This window comes from Salminus brasiliensis, chromosome 2 (assembly GCF_030463535.1).
Source record: "Salminus brasiliensis chromosome 2, fSalBra1.hap2, whole genome shotgun sequence".
In the NCBI taxonomy this organism is placed as follows: Eukaryota; Metazoa; Chordata; class Actinopteri; order Characiformes; family Bryconidae; genus Salminus; species Salminus brasiliensis.
This window is the reverse complement of record NC_132879.1, coordinates 34339154-34355608: the sequence shown is the minus strand read 5'-3', so window position 1 is coordinate 34355608 and position 16455 is coordinate 34339154. Positions and strand designations below refer to the sequence as shown.

The window sequence follows — 16455 nt, the reverse complement described above, 5'->3', positions numbered from 1 at the left end:
CTATAACAGTTAGCTACTATTACTTTTCCTTAGCAAACACAGTGGCTGTGATTTAGACATAGGGTACTTGGCCTGTTTACGATGTTGGGCTCAGTGACACCAGCATGTGACTGTGAGGGGCTGTCAGTGTGGACAGTAAGAAGACACGTTTAAAGTCTCTCTGTCTCTCTGCCTCTCCACTCTAATTTGAGTCTGATCCTTCTGCGAGATTGAACGTACTCTGTCTGACACTTTGATGCAAGAGGACAATCACTTCTCCATTTTGCCCCCAACACACACACTCACACACACATACACAATTCTAAATGACTTCAGACAACAAGGCTGTGGGTGTTTGTGGCAGAAATTAGCTTTGACATGTAGCAGGCACTACTTTCTATTTCTATTCCCCTCTCTGTCTCTGTGTGTCTGGGGTAAAATGGAGGCTGTGTATTTGTGAACACGTGTGTTAGCTCTTGGAAATCCAGAGCTCGGGTTGTCGTTTTGCATTATTATTTAGTTAGTATTTAAAAGTGCAATATTTTCACTACTGTCGCCAAGCAAATACTGACTGGTAAAGGATGAGGACTTCCAGTCGCACACCACTTTATACTACAGCCATTTTATTGACTCTTCATTCTTTTTGCTGTGTAAGAGGATGTGTGATACCCTGTGATATTTGCATGGGTGTGCTGCTGCCGTAGGCATTACCAAAATATTTGGGGTGTTCATATAATACCATATTTAACAAAAATGAAAAGAATCTCTTACATTTTTAAAGCTGATCATTTGTAATACACCCTTAGTAATACTCAATAAATGAGCTATGAATTAATTTATTAAGTGATGGTCCTTCACACCTTTAAAGGGGTTCTTCACACTCACACTTCAGCAGCCCATCAACAGCACAATATTTTACACAGACTTTGAACATGGTTCAGCCAATCAGATTTTAGAATGAGAGCTATCCCTTTTCACCCAATAAACTCAATACACTATATACTCAATAAAATGATTAATGTCATGTATGCATATGCATGGTTCTGTATAGACAGGTTCGGGCCTGCACTTTTTAATTTGCTTCAAAATCAAGAAATAAAAAAAAATCTATAAAAAAAAAACAATGGTAGAAACATGAGGGATACTGCATACACATCAGATTCCAATGATGTTAATATATTTCCTCTCCCACTTACAGACTTGAATGGACAGGAAGTTAAGAATCTGCTCTTTCAGCAGATTTTCTTTGCTTGTTCCGATGAGTGAGAAATAATGAAATGAAAATTACGCCATGCTTTTTTCATCGCCTGCAGTAACTGCAGCTCCTACGGGTTAACTTAATGAGTCCAGCCTGGCTGGTTTGTAACAGATGCTATTGAAGGCTTGGTGAGTGCGGTGTGTGAGGGGACTGGTAATGGAGAGGACAATCATGTTGTGTCTCATGGGAATGGGATTTATGCTGTGATCCTTCATTCCTCTCAGCAGATCAACTGTGTCCACCCTCTGACCTTTCTAACCTGCGAGTGTTTGCCAGAGCTCTCATTGGTTTAGGTCATCTGCTCGGCACTGATTCATCATAAAGCTACACATTTACTTACTGTCCATTAACAACAGTGACAACCAATCTCGCTCTTTTGGCCCTCTGTATCTTTACCTTCATCTCACTCTCTCTAACACACACACACATTCATTCATTATGGATTATCTTTGAGCAGCGGCAGGTTGGTAAATAATAATCAAGGAGGCTGTAGAGTCATTTGCTGCAGTGTTGCACAGTAACACTCGGGAGAGATGTGTGTGTGTGTGTGTGTGTGTGTGTGTGTGTGTGTGTGTGTATATATGTGTGTGTGGCAGACGGAGAGAAAATCCTGAGGGGAATGCTGTCTATCTTTGTTCACAGAGACACTTCTGACTGTCTCGATGGTCCTGTTAGTGCATCTAAATGATTTAAACTCAAATACTGACAGCTCTTTCTCACTCTCTCTCGGTGTGTGTGTGTGTGTGTGTGTGTGTGTGTTGTCTTTCACCATTACTTGGCTTCTTTGTTATTTTTATGGCCCCACTGCAGTTATATATCTCCTTTCTGCTGGTTTTAGTACTGTGCTTCAATTTTCCGCTAATTACAAGGACTTGTGTAACGATTACAGAACCGTGTGCTGATTGATGCGTTGCCAGAGACTGAAGTGATTTATGTTGCAGCTCCGTCTCTGGTGTATATTCATCTCACCATTATGTTTATGTGTAATTCTTAAGCTTTCCTAACATCTTTCCAGCGGGTAATGGGAATACCCTAAAGTTTCTTGCACAATTTTTAGTGGAGTTAATATTCTTACCACAGCTACATCAAAGTCACCTAAGGGTATCCTGGGATGCATTTTGTCAACGGAGAGTCCCACACCTAGTGAACGATATGTACTAGGGGTGTAATGGTACATGTATGTGAACCGAACCGTCTCAGTATGGGGAGGTCACGGTTTGTTGCATACAGTTGTGTAAAAAACACACAGCGATGATTGATGACTGTAATGCAGAATCAAAGTTCACAACTGAGAGTCCCACCCTGAAACCGGCTTGGCACACTTCCAAACTGTTCCTGTTAGCAATGTTCTGTTCAGGAAATTACGCGTGTGGCAGGCCTCTTTAGCTGAGCCGAGAGCTACTTGCTGCTGGATTCAGGTCAGAAATAATGCCCTCTGTCTGCAGTGACCGGATATTTCCCAGTAAAACACCAGTGAAACCAGTAATGACTATAATGGTGATCTGACCAGCTCGAACAGTGACTTTTTTTTGTTCACTGTTCCACCCCTAATACATTATAAGGACAAAAGTATTGGGACACCTGCTCCTTCAATGTTTTAAAAAGAGCTGATCCTGCCTTTGTTGGAGTAACTGTTTCTACTGTCCAGGGAGGGCTTACTGCTAGACTTTGGAGCATTGCTGTGAGGATTTGATTGCATACAGCAACAAGAGTGTTAGTGAGGTTAGGTTGATGGATAATCACCACTCTACCCCATCCCCAGCTCATCCCAAAAGTATTGGATGGTACACCATCATTCCTTGCTTAATGCTGGGGGGATGTTTACCCCTCTAGCCAATGTCCAAGGTTCATGTTTATCTGCTCCAGAGAGTCCCATGTTATTGACATTACTTCTCTACAGGGACTAGACAAGCTGTGTATGTATATGTACATATTCAACTTAAAGAAGCTAAATGCATTCATTAGTAGGGGTGTCCACAAACATTTGGAGATGTAGTGTATGTTCATTCAGGGGTAGTTTAGCAGCATACACATGGGTTCATTTATGTACACTGTTCAGCCATAACATTAATATCACCTGCCTAATTTTGAGTAGGTCAACTTGTGTCACCACAACAGATCTAATCCTTCAAGGCATGGACTTCACAAACCTTTAAAGCTCCTGTAGTATCTGGCACCAGCAGCAGATCTCTTTAAGTCCTGTACGTTGCGAGGTAGGGCCTCTATGGTGTCCTAGCCCTGTCAGTGGTTCACTGATCATCCTTTCATAAACCACTATGGAATGGTACTGATCACTGCATACAAGAAAAAACCCACAAGACACATCATTCTGGAGAACAGAGTGGCTCAAAACCCCTTGACAAATGCCACTGTAGATAAGGATAGGATGTTTTTCACTTCACCTGTTAGTGGTATTAATGTTATGGCTGATGCTGATCATAGATTGCCTATTGGGTGATGGATTCATTATTTGTTTGATTTATGTACATTTTTATGATAATGTTTATTAGGATCAGTGTGGAAGGTATTCTGTATTCTTATGGTTTGACTGTGGGCCATGGCTTGTTTGGCCTGATATAAGAGCTTTCTCAATACAGTTCCTGTAATGATTTTTATTCATTTACTGACATTAAATTACAGCCATTGATCAACACATGCCTCTGTGGTCTCTTTATTTCCAAGTTATAAAAAAATATAACTAGTGTTGATGTGGTTCTATTTACAAAAGCGGTAATGGCTGTGATCAAACAAGCAAGGGTTATCATGCAGACTTAAACTTGTGCCTGTGGAATTTCAGCTTGTGTTTTAAACAACAAAGGCAGAGGCTCTAATACAAGCCCCATTGTTTAGTCTTGGCATAGTTGTTTGTTTTGTACTCCTACTGGTTTCTACTGGTAAGGATTGCTACTTTCTGTAGTGAAGTAAATATCCCTGCTTATATTTGTATATGAAGTATCAGTCTCCAAGTAAAAGAAGCATTGGTATCTAAAATGTAATATTTTATACATTTGTAGGATTCAGATTTGGAGACTAGACTTAGTAGCTTGAGTCACACCCGACTGTTCTTCTTTATCGCATGGCTCATGCACAGCTTTAAGTTATTTGGGAACAATGTCAGAAAGACAATATCTATCTATCCTGACAACTGAAAGACTGCCCACCTAGTCAGGATCCCAATAGACCTGCTTAAGGCACTTATGTCATTATTAAAAGTATGAGATCCTTGAGGAACATTTATGGGTTCTTCAGTTTAAAACTGTGGAGGAACCTCTTAACATGCTTTGAAACCTTCAACGTTTCTTTTCAGTATTTTTTCCAATTTGGCCTGCTTTACCCATCTTCTGAACAGCTGATGCTGAAACATCTAGTAGAATATAAGTCTGCTTGTATCTCAGGTACAGTTATTTGCTGGTATCGCAGACTTCTCATGGGGATAAACTTGTTCTCTAATTCTTATCTCTGGTCAGCTTTGGGCTCTCTGACCTTTAAGCATTAATTGCAAATTATGAGAAGTTCATTCAATTTACTTAACGATTGACCTTTTTGAGTTTTTAAATATAAGTAATAGCAGGCTGTCTTTTTTTTCTTCGTAGTTAACTAATCATACTTTGACATTTTCAGCCTTACATTTAGAAATGTCAAATTTGCCTATGCTACTTAGTAAAGACTGGTAAATGTGGGCGCAATGTCAGGAGAAAATAGAGTTTTTGGGACTGGAGAGCAGCACATCACCACCAGACTTTCTGTGCCAGTGTCTGCAGACAAGGTGAAACCAAAAGTGCAAGTGCAAGTTTTTATAATTTCTTTCTGTCCATCTCAGTTGGCTACCAAACTGGAGTTAAACACACATCAGAAGGGAAAGTAAAGTTAAGACTGGAGAAGCAAGAGGAGGTTAGGCTTAAAGCTAACCACTACAATCTCCTCATCTTACTAACAGCACATCGTGCTGAGAGGACACAAAGAGAGGACAGCAACACTTTCTGGTGGGACTATAACTACTGTGTTTTGGGCATAGTAAGGCATAATGTGTGGGATCTGTCATTGGTTATGTAAAAAAGGCAATAAAAGGAGAGCCTTATCTATGCTAATTTTGCACAATCTCTTCTAAAATGAAATTCAGTGACCAATAACAGGGCTGTAACTCGCATCTGAGCATTTTTCACTCCAAACAAAGTCACACACTTAATGGTTTCATGCCAAGGAACAACTAAAAAAACTGAATAAACACATTATTTGCCAACTTTAAGCAGTGTATTATAAAACCAGCATCAGTTATTTTCTGTGTGTAGTTTGTGTAACTAAGTGTTAAAGGACACAGCTGTAAAATCTCAAACGCACTTACTCGCTGCTGTGTGACTGTGTGTGAATGCCTGCATAATAATGATTTGTGTGTGTGTGTTTGTGTATTGTCAGGCAGCATTATTACTGGATGAATGATAGGACAGAGACACACCTGAGACTGGAGTCTGAATACACCAATACTGGCACACACAATAATGCACTTTCACTGCATAGGTGTATCTTTTGCATTGGAACCGTCTGTAGGTGTATGTGTGTGTGTGTGTGTGTGTGTGTGTGTGTGTGTGTGTGTATTCTGAGTAAGTTAATTTGCTTAGAGTGGGGTCAGAAATGTTTTCTATACAGACCAAAAGTTAACAAGGTTTTCTGTTATATTCCTGAATATCAACAATATTCCCCTTTCCCCTGAGCCACCGCACACTGCTGACAAAACAGTCTGCAACATGAAAATACGACATGATTTGAAGTGGACTGGACTGATGATCCAGTTCAAATTACACGTAGCTGCTTTTATTTGAATCGCTGTAATTTAACAAAGTGGTCGTACATGATTTTGAAGATGACTGATTACACTATTGTCTGTCGTTTTCAAGGGGACGTCGAGTTATCCAGCTCTGGGGTGGCATTTTACAATGTTTCTTTTATTGTTTCTAATTTTGTTTGTTGGGATTATTGGGTTTATTGCTTGTTTTGTTAAAGTAAAAAAGACGGCATTGCAGGTTTCATATTGTGCTGGAACAGGCATGGCTGTGAGGGGGAATTTGCATCACTTTTCTGGTGTGAAGGCCCACTATTTTCTGAGTTCCAGCTAACTATGTTAACATAATAAAAAAAATGAAAAGCTTCTTTACACTCCTTTAGCTGCACAGGCCACTGGCTTATAGGCAGACTGCCAAACTCAGCAGCAGAACCAATTTCAGCCGAAGGGGGGGAAAGACATTTCTAAAACAGTGAAACCTGGGACTTCAGTAAGAAGATGACTGCATCTCTGTAAACCAGTGAACCAGTGTTTTTACTGAGGTGCTGAACTAATGCATTTAAGCGTAGTTAATTGTCACTGTCATGCAAAAACCTTGTATTTTCAAAATGGAAGGAAAGAGAAGGAATAAACTTTCTTAACTTTCAATGAAAGTTAATGTAAAGTTCTTTTGGAGTGTTTCTATTGGTCCATTCATCATGAAATTTTGACACAAAGTAAAAAAAAAGAAACAACAACTGCAAGATGCACATTATGTCAAAGTAAAAACAAGCAACGTTGTTAGCTTTCAGAGAAAAGCAAAAGCAAAACTCTATGAATACTGAAGAGTCAAACCACTCAGCACTGGCACTGTTGATAAATAGGTTTGTTGGAAGGTTATTTAATTTTAGCTATGAAAGATGAACAATTTGTTGTTGTTTGGAACTAACACACCCCAGTTTTTGAGGTGTGGTGCCAACCTTCAAATCTAGGGGGTGCTATATGGGTATATATCTTATTAATAGTTTTTAAAAAAGCATCTTCATTCCTCCACGCTGTGTACTGTCTATTTCCATGGAATCATCCTACACTTTTTCAAGCACCAAATCTGTGCAATATTCTCTCAAAAGATCCCACTTTAGACTGAGTTACATTCAGTCTCTTAATCTGAATACTCAGTTGATCAACTAGTATAATATAGCTACCAAAGCTAATGAACAGCAGGCTCATCAGACCAGGCTGACCTATCCTGATCATTTCTCCACTCACTGAGCATGGGAGGGGTGAACTTCAGTTGATTTAAAGCAACGCTATGGAAAATTGGCATTTCTTGCTCTTGCTCTTACAGTTGGAATTTGTAATTTGCATTTGAGCTGCCACTAATGGACTGAGAGATAGAGAATTGTTCTGCAAAGCCACATAGTGCCACATATGTACTCCATACATAGTTCAACACTCCATCCCAACAGTGAGTGTTTTTGTCTGACTACTCTGTGTAGTCCACTTAGGAACCCCTTATATGACTGAACGAAACAAGGCTTACAGCTAGCTAGCATTCATTCAGCTTAGAACAGTTAAATATAAATAGGTGGAACTGATAGAAAGTAGCTACCTAATCATGCCTATCCCTTCTACAGATTAAAATGAAGATAAGATTTTGCACTGCAACTGTAACTTTCTTTTAATGATGAAGTGTGATGAGTTGACACAGTCCTGTTTTACAATGTGGGTTGACTGAATTAGCCTCATTATACTTATTACAGGTTTTTAAGGTATTTTCCTTTTTTCTTTTTAGACACATTATTAGACACGTATTACTTTCTCAGTTTTATTAAACATCTCTGTTTAATTTAATAAGGATTCAGAATGTCTCTCAGGCAGCAATGCTTGAGGTTTAACGCTAATCCTCTTTATCTTGATATTTGTGTACTGGGGGGAGATACTGTAAGCCTTTTGGCCCTCTGTTCCCACCATACATGTTACTTCTATCTCCATTTATCTTCTCCATGTATCTGAATTTCATTGAGCTCAACAAAGATCCTAAAAGAAAAGAAAAGATAGAACAATGCTGACTGACAGATGTGTACAGATATATGTAGGGTGTAATTCTCTCCGCCCGGCTCGGTTTAAGCTTAATGAGTTTTTTTTTTCCACTATTGATACTGCAGTGACCTTACCTGAGGCATGCACAGACAGAGCAAAAATTTAATTCTGCAAGAAGTATAAAACAAAGATGAGTGTAATGATGTGTAATAAAGAGAGCTCGGAGAAATGTGTCTGTGTGAGGGTGGAAATATAATCATTAAATTTCATCTACATCTTCTCACAGCCTGACTGGACAGAAGGAATGAAACATGCCCTGATCAAGGGGCAAGAGTACTTAAAAAAAAAAAAAAAGACATGACTTTGAAGGAAATCTATCACAGCATTTTATTTTTTTTCACTTGAAATATGTTAATGCTTCAAAATGCGCCAATCATTCTCCAGTCTACATGTCCCAAGATTTGTGGACACCACTTCTAATAAGTGGATTCGGGTGAATTAAGATGCACCCACTGCTGACACAGGCGTTCATTTATACACAACGTTTGTATAATTCATCGATAGGAAAGCCTAAGGCCATTATGCGCAATGCCAAGTGTTGGCTAGACAGGTCTAAAGCCCTCCATTGGGCTCTAGAGCAGTAGAACTCTCTGGAGTGATGGAGCTCCATCAAATGCCTTTGGGATGAGCATGTGTTGATGCTGTTTATGATTTAGAACTAATCATCCAGCCTCCTCACTAGTGCTCTCTTGTAGCAGAATGTAATCAAATCCTCACAGCAGTGTTACAATATCTAATGAAAAGCCATCCCAGAAGAGTGAAGAACAGTTACTGCAGCAAAAACTGTTTCTCAAAAACAAATGTGCTAAATGTGTGGTACATTAGTTTGGCTTCAACTCTGGCTTCAAGCTGAGGTTATTAGAAGTGTTTTATCCTACGCTGTTAAACGAGGCATCATGCAGACCAGTCAATCAGACCACAACTCAGCATGAAGCTATTCAACGTAATTGTCTCTCAGCTGAGGTAGAATTGGCAGTTAGTGCTCTCCTCCAAGCATGTTCAGCTATCCAGTAATGTTGTGTTAGAGTTTTAAAAAATGTACTTGGCACTTTCATTGTCCTAGTGGAATCACGTCCTAGCCTTCATCCTCCCACTTTGGAAGCATTGTGCATATTGAGGGAGAACTAGCTAGCCTGTGGGACTTGGCCATGTCTAAACTTGGTGGTGGTGGTGGGAGGTGTATTTGGTAAATTTAACTAAATAAACAAATAAATAAATATTATGGCACAGAAAAGCACACATATGCTATAATTGGACCTCAGGGGACAGATATGTAAACGAAAACGTATGGGTCCTTTTATTCATACAATAACCACATTATTCATATGTATTTGTGGTGTGTAGTTCACCTCTGGATGATCTGCTTCTAGACTGAGGACCACTCATTTGCACATAATGATCGGATATAGAGTGCATGTGTAGACTGTAGCTTAGGCCAAAGTTTTCAATCTTTTTGAGACTGAGGACCGTCTACAAACACATTCCATCTTTCCAAGTCTGTTCCTACATAGCAAAGATAACATGCGTGTAAAGATGCACTACTGTCATTTCCAAAACAGATTTGATGTGCATTTTTTCTTTTGAAGAGTTGGAAGGACAACCCCTCCATTGCCTTGCTCCTGCAGGCTTAATCTTCAGTCCAAATCTTCAGTCCAAATCTTTCACACCTGATCCAGCTTTTTAATGAAGACATTAATGAGCTGGATCAGGTGCTGCGGATAAAGGTTCAGAGCCAAACACGGAAAGGCTGTAGTTTGTATGGATGGTGATCACTGCTGAGGTTTTTAGTTACATATGGTAACCGCATGCAATTTTGGATCTATATGGTCTGACGAAAAGGTACCATCATATCATAAAGGTTCTCTTTCATAATATTATGCAATGTAGGTAACATGAAAACCAGCAGGGAATATGGGAATGTTAAAAAGTCTACTGTGTGACTACAGCTTCTTCAAAATTCTTTACACTTATATTAAGAGTAGGTAGTTAACTATGTTAGATGTATTATTTCTAACTGCAGTCTGTCACAGCATTTGGGGCTAAATCCAACATGTCATTCCATCATAGAAATGCTGCTTAGATTACTTCTCCCAAGCCCAGTGTCTACCTTTTTACTCCAGCCTCAAATTCTTATGGTGTACAGGGGCAACTGAGGGCCAGTCTACTGTAAGGCGATGATTCTCAACCAGTGGTAAAGCCCTTTTCACAGCACATAATATCTATCGAGGTCTACAGCACAAACAAACAAGCTGAAAGAAGAAACACTACAAATGAAGATTCATCTAGACAACAGTAACGAAACCTGTCTGCATTATTCATTTCTGAGGAGAAATGTATTGATACATTAAAAAACAAACAAATAATTGCATATAAAGAATAAAGAAAACCATTCTCATACTGTAGCATTCCCAATAGAAAACCTTTCACATTTGTAAGAGTGAGACGTTCCACCTCACCTGACAGCTGGACTAAGCAGAACACTGTGTGCTGCCACTGTGACCCAGTGTGCAGTGCGCATAGCTTGAGTTCAGACCAACAGCTCACTTGTATCATCTAATGCTGAATTACGCTCTCATTTATGAGCCACGCGTTTAGGAACAGGGTTCTATGCAGTGCTTTTTTTGGTGCTGTATACATCCTATATATGCCCTATAAAGAACCCTTCACCTGAGGTGTCCTTTATACATGAAGAAACTTTGACCAGGTGAAGAACCGTTTGGACGTTCAGCTGGTTCTTGTTGTTCTTGGGTTGTCATGGTTGTTTATAGAGGTATGGTCTTTACTACAGAATCCTTAAAGGGCGTCTTGAAGTCACTGAGCCGGCAGCTCTGACTGGTCTCTGCTGCAGTAACTGTTTTTTTAAGATACTGACGTCCACTGCGATAAGCACATTTATTAACGACAAGACAGACAAGCCTTTATCCAATGCACATCTTCCAAACAATGCAAATCTTACAGTGCCCAGAGATCAGCAGAAACATGCACGTATACTCACAAGTGTCGGCTTGTGGGTTTACACTCCAGATAGTGCTTAGATTTGTAATGTGTATTTAGAGACGTTTAACTCTCTGCTCACTTTACCCCTCTCTCTCTCTATCTCTCTCTCTCGCTCTCTCTCTCACACACACACACACACACACACACACAGTTGTTTTCATACAATGTCAGGGTTTGAATGTATGTGTGTGTGTGTGTGTGTGTGTATGTATGTATCTATCTATCTATCTATATATATATATATATATATATATATATATATATATATATATATATATATATATATATATATATATATATATATAATGTGTGTTGTAGGTACATCTCTATTACAGTCATATGTCTTTGGGGTCTAGGTCCAAAAGTGGTTCTTCTGTGTCACTGCTCACAGAATCATTTGTAGCACCTTCATTTTTTTAGATATACTACAGCCTCTGTAATGGTAATCATGCACATATGATTTCATATGTACCTAATCTATCAACCGATTTCCTGCCCAGTCAATTTCACACGTACCTCCTCTGGTCAGAACACTTTTTTTTTTTTTTTACCAATGTCAGCACTGGCTGTTCAGTTGGCTATTTGTGTCCTGGAAACGTAGGAAAACAAGTACGCGTGCGCGCACTCACCCCGGGACACGGCCAGTTCCTCGCAGTGGACTTTCTGTCCAAACTGATCACACAGTCAGTGCACGAGGCGAATTCAACAGCGGTCAGACTCGACGCCACCTGAGCGTCAGTCGATTTGGCTAGAATACGCTACAGGGGCTGGCAGGCTGACCGTTACCTCCCATTGACCGTAATGAGTCGCGTGGTGGTCACTCGGGGGGGGTTAGGGGCCAGTCAGAACAGCTCCGATGAGGTCGGGGTCACGAGTCCCTCGGCGCGCGCGCGCGCGCGTGCACGTTCATACCTCATTTACACTGCGGGAGGATCGATCTGCCTTTAAACGCTCAGACAGCTCGAGCTGCTGGACTGACGGCTAGAGGAGGAGAGGTGCGCGAGATGCGCTCTGACCGCTGTCCGAGCGGCTGTAGCGATGAGCTGGAGCTGTCTGGCTGGCTGTGATGTGGCACGGAGGTGCTGAAGTGACCGCTGCGTGTTCAGTCCTCGGTGATGAGGTTCACTTCGGGTGACTTTAACTGTTCGTAACGCACGTTCACGACACGTATACACACACACGCGCGCGCGCGCTAGTGTGTTTGTATTCATGTGTTTGCGGGGCGTTTCTATTGACTAGTAATCTGTCTAACCGAACACCAACCCTTAAAAAGATGTGTACTTTATAACACTATACACACAATAAATATATAAATATTAATAAATGCTATTAATTACTGTTATCAATAACCACGAAACAATCACCACAATCTTTCTAGTAGTAGATTTTAGATGCTTATCTTTTCCACCATCCTAGAGACACAGTCCCCACAAGGCGATAAATACATGCACATACGATGCAGCACGCTCCTGTAGGATACATATGATCACTTTTTCCCGCCAAAAATAATACATATCCATAAAATACTGAACCTTTCCCTCTGCCTCTCTAGTGACACGCATCTGTGTGCCTCTCCTTCCAGAAACTCGTCGATATCTCAGCTCATCTTTCACGGCTGTCACGCTGAGTGGAGTGTGAGGCACTTCTGCGAGAAGGTCCTGGAGTTCAAACAAGCTGAAATCTCCCAGCTCCAGCTCTTTAGCCTTGATCAACACAGTCTGCAGGTCACATTCATGCAAATACGAAGCCCCGTTAAGCCCCATCTCCTCCAGAGCCGCGTCCAAGGACACGTTCGTACTGTCTGCGGGAGACTTTGTAACTCCACGCTTAGTAACTTGGAGGCGGAATGGAGAGCAGGGTGCCTTCTCTGCTTACATAATGCGGCTCCATCGTGCTGCGAGCGCTTCTTACAGAGCGCGGTAAAACGCGCTGCTTCAGTGCGTGTCGCACAAGGTTAAATCTGATAGGACAGCAACACAGTAGATGAAGAAGCGACGACCGCACCACCCTTAGATCGCGCTGGCCACCCGTTTGTGCCAAGGCGCTCATGGAAGACCCAGTATTTTACAGCACCTCCGTATATGTCTGTTTAAACTTGGCACAGACAGACTCCACGAAAAGGCACGTTACACTCGTATAACGACCAGAGGTGGGTAATGCTAAAGTGCCTTCGTTCATGCGCACGCGGGCGCGTATGTATACACCTGAGCGCGTTTAACCTTCAGGCTGCGCGCGGCAGTGTTCTGCGCGCACCGGACTCTCCAAGGTTCTTTGACAACGTTAACACCTGCATAGAGGCGCACAGACTGCAATAAACAACACAAGAGCCCATCAACAGACTATGCGTTCATCACACACTATGCACAATGCACTTTTTTTATTTTATTTTGCAAATCCTTCCTTCCAACTCGTCATCTTTCAGTGCAATTCCTGGAGGAAATGAACTTGTGGAGACTTTCTGTTACCTTACTTGCTGATAGCATTGGTTCGGACGCTACACACACACACACTCACACACTGGTAAGTTATGAAGGCTTGGAAGGCTCTTTAAGCTCATTGGTGCGCATTGATCTTTCTTTCTCTCTCTATTTCTTCTTCCTTTACTCTCTCTCTCTCTCTTTCTCTGTGGCATTTCTTTCTCAGAGCCGAAACTGCATATTTAACCACCACACTTCTGTTAAAGGAGCGTCTGCCAAACAAGAGATAGTAAAAAACAAAAACAAAAAAAAAAAAGAAAATCGACAAGCGCAAAAGTGACAGTACAGACAGAAGGGACCTACGTGCTCTCTCTCTCTCTCTCTCAGGCTCTGCGGCTCCTCGTGCGCTCCGCGGCTCCCTGGCTGTCTTTCTGGCCGCTGGTCAGTGGCTCCGCACGGTCACGCAGCTGCACGTCTGAGGACATGTTGCTCGAGTGCCTGCGCGGCGGAAAAGGCTGAGCGCTTCTGAGCTTCGAGCGCTCACGGGTGGAAAGAGGGTGTGAGAAACAGAGTGAGTGAGTGAGAGTGAGGGAGGGAGAGAAGGAGGAGGGGGAGGGAAAGGAAAGGAGGGGAGGGGAGCACGCAGGCTCACGAGAGAACAAGCCCCTGCCAAAGATGTCTCTGACATCAAAGCGCAATCACCTGCTCTAAATCACATCTTCAGATCTAATAATGCCCTCGACCTTCAGCCCCGAGGGTGCGGCAACAGGCTGAAAAGTGCTGCCTGCGGTCCCTGCTGGACGCACGTAGGAGTGGTTATCTCATAACAGCGTGGCACACATTTCGTAGCATCGAATAAACCTGGCTTGACCAACCTGTGCCACCTGCCACTGCTTGGCTGCTTGGCCCTGTGCCGCTGTACAGTTGCGGTGGTTTCAGCACCGCGGACAGCGCTCGCAGCGCCTAGACGGTCAAGCAGAGAATCAATAGTAAAGCAGAAAGAGCAGCGGGTTGATGATCATCTAGAGCGGTGAGACTGGCTGGATTAAAATGATTTCGGCTCAGCACGCTGCGAGAGGGGAACGCGGCGCGCATACTGATAGGTTTGGTAAAAAAGAAGAAGATAGAGTGGAAAAAAAAAAAAACAGCAGGCTCAGCCTATTAACATTCAGCTCCACCAAAGCAGAACAGTGCAATAGCTCTAAAAGCACAAAATCAGGCGTTCTGTCATCAAACCAGGTTAGTCAGTTCAACCTAATACTCAGCAGTGGTCTCGTTAAAGCCCTGGAAGCGCTATGGAGTTTAAACTGGAAGCGCTATGGAGCCATTATCATTATGGCAGTGTGGATACTTGTGGCGCTGAATGTGTGGAGACTATGTGGTGGCCTGAGTGTTCTACTGACATCTACTGGGGAGGATTCTCTCTCTCTCTCTCTCTCTCTCTCTCTCTCTCTCTGTCATACACACATGTATGATTGTGTGTGGACACCCCTGCATTCAGCTAATTTAACTCATTGCACTCATTGCTGACACAGATGTGCAAATGCACACACCCACACACACACATACAGCTTGTCCCTGGAAAGAGCAGTATTGGCAATAGAATATGACACTCACTAGAACTTCCCAGAACTGAGCTGTGTAGCACTGGAGCCATGTTCATCCTGACCTCACTAATGCTCTTGTCACTGACTGCGATTAAATCCTCACAGCAATGGCACAAATAGAAAGCCTAGTAGAAAGCCATCCCTGGACAGTTAGAGACAGTTAATCCAACAAAAGCAGGGATTTTTTTTAATATTCTTGATTTTTGAAAAATCAGATTTAGTTCTGTTGGCCAAAATTTTTTTTGCTGTTTGTCACATTTTGACATAATGCGAAACTGGCAGTTGTTCTTTGTATTGTGTCAGAATTCCATGATGAATAGACTAATAGAAATGAGATTATATATGAGATTATATATATATATATATATATATATAAAATCTCACTGACATATTTGGCTTCATTATCGGTAGGCTCCAACAGAGGAGCATAAATCGCTGCTGTCAATTAAAGCTGTGTGAGCAGCTATGCAGCTCTCGGTCCAGGATGTACACACATGCATTAGGTCTGCACGCTGTCATGCTCAGGCCGCCAAAATAGGCTAAATTGGTGTGAAATGCAGACATATAGAGCAGCTGCAGCTCCACAATACGGCCAGGGAGCTAATTAAACTAAGAGGAACGAAAACTCGCATTGTTTCTGTCCACTCATTGTTTTCCTCTATTTACATATGCTGCATTGTCTGTTAAGTGAGGCGCGAATATAAAGCAAGGCCATTGCACTCTGGGAGAACAAGTGGGGTGGGGGGGGGGGGGTTGAGGAAAAGAGAGAAGGGGGGGAAGGGGGAGAGATAAAAAGAGATATAATGGAAGTGGAAGGGGAACAGCATATGCTATCTGTGCACAATCTACATGCTTCTTTACAAACACACATGCAAATGCACATGCAGACACAAGTTATGAGATGCAGTGAGAACAGTAGGATATTTCTGTATATGGAGGCACAATTTCAAGCACTGGGCTTGAGTGCTTCTCAATTAGCATCAAATGGGCAGAACACACCGAGTTCTATTAATGGAAGCTCATAAATTACACCGTCTAGCACACATGTACACCACAATGTAATCCCTACAGAAATGCACTTCCTTTACCATACACATAGCCTGTCAGGACACACCAGCCTGCTGGATCAGGTTTAGTGTGCTCCTTACATTGCCCAAGAGGAGAACCCCACACAAACATGCTGAAGATTGGTTGCTGTGAGGGATGAGAATAAGGAGTTGTTTTCTTCATGCAACTTGTTATAGCTGACACACGGACCACCTGGGACCGAAACATCGGCCTTAACACAGGACCCACATCCACACAGCTTGTGTTTTGATGCATGAGTATTTTGGGCCT

At 42.0% G+C, this 16455-nt stretch overlaps 1 protein-coding gene across 6 annotated transcripts in view; it reads right to left on the bottom strand.

Annotated features, from left to right (window-relative positions):
* Positions 1 to 14535, bottom strand: part of chrm2a (cholinergic receptor, muscarinic 2a) — a 120821-nt gene extending 106286 nt beyond the window's left edge. For 2 of the 6 annotated variants that reach the window (XM_072672448.1, XM_072672446.1), the window contains exon 1: positions 13874 to 14312. The gene's annotated coding sequence lies outside the window, so the exon portion shown is untranslated. Of the gene's footprint in view, positions 1 to 3387; positions 3411 to 12625; positions 12915 to 13873; positions 14313 to 14385 lie in introns of those variants that run through there. The other 4 variants (XM_072672444.1, XM_072672442.1, XM_072672443.1 and 1 more) reach the window with 4 other exon arrangements.
* Positions 14536 to 16455: the final 1920 nt, after the last annotated feature.